Source organism: Sorex araneus, chromosome 5, assembly GCF_027595985.1.
Source record: "Sorex araneus isolate mSorAra2 chromosome 5, mSorAra2.pri, whole genome shotgun sequence".
NCBI lineage: Eukaryota > Metazoa > Chordata > Mammalia > Eulipotyphla > Soricidae > Sorex > Sorex araneus.
Window position 1 is genome coordinate 41,195,136 of NC_073306.1, and position 850 is coordinate 41,195,985.

General features: G+C 37.3%; 1 non-coding gene across 1 annotated transcript; it reads right to left on the reverse strand.

Annotated features, from left to right (window-relative positions):
* Positions 1-367: 367 nt before the first annotated feature.
* Positions 368-502, reverse strand: LOC129405196 (U4 spliceosomal RNA). The gene has a single exon (XR_008630382.1). It is a non-coding gene; the product is annotated as a U4 spliceosomal RNA (small nuclear RNA).
* Positions 503-850: the final 348 nt, after the last annotated feature.

Consider the following 850-nt stretch of genomic DNA (forward strand, 5'->3'; position numbering starts at 1 on the left):
GCTTATAGCAATAACATCATACACACCCCCAACAAAAAGTCCTCAGGAACATAGAGGATTGAGATTTACTGAATTATTAAATGTCCAGTGTCCAACCAAAAAAAAATCAGGAGATAAGTCTGGGAATGTGGCTCAGTGGCAGAGGACATGTCTTGTATGTGTAACGCCCTGGTTTTGATCTGGCTGTCAAAAAATAATCCCAAGATATATAGCATCTTTCTTTTCTTTCCGGAGGGTAAGAAGTACTGAGAATTGAACCCAGCCCCTCACTGACCTACATCTTAGGTCTCATACGGTATGCAAAGAAATAGGAGGCAAATTCCAAGGAGGAACGTAAACTTACAGAAATGTCCTTGAAAATGACATCATAGTGGATCTACTAGACAAAGACTTTAAAACAGAGGTCCTAAGAACTGAAGAAAGTTAGGTAAAAGTTTTTAATTAGCAATAATCATGCCTGGGATTAACCTCATTGGCTATGATATAGCCACTGTCCAAAGCTAAACTAAAGAAACGGTGAAAATTTAACAATGGTTTGTAAAAATTGGAAATAAATGTATATATACACATATGTACATACATATATATGCATATATGTAAAGACATAGAAAACATGAAAATAAGACAAAAAAGAAATTCTTCAATGAAAAATACAATTAACTAAAGTGGAAACTTTACTTGAGGTTGGAGGACAGAGTCAGGGTGGCTGAAAAGGAATTTTTGGTTTTTATTTTTGGGCAACATCTGGCAATGCTTAGGGGTTAGTGGTGGTGCTGTACTTAGGAATCACTTCTGTCAGTTCTCAGGGGACCATGTGGGATGCTGGAGATTGAACCCAGGTCTGCTGCAT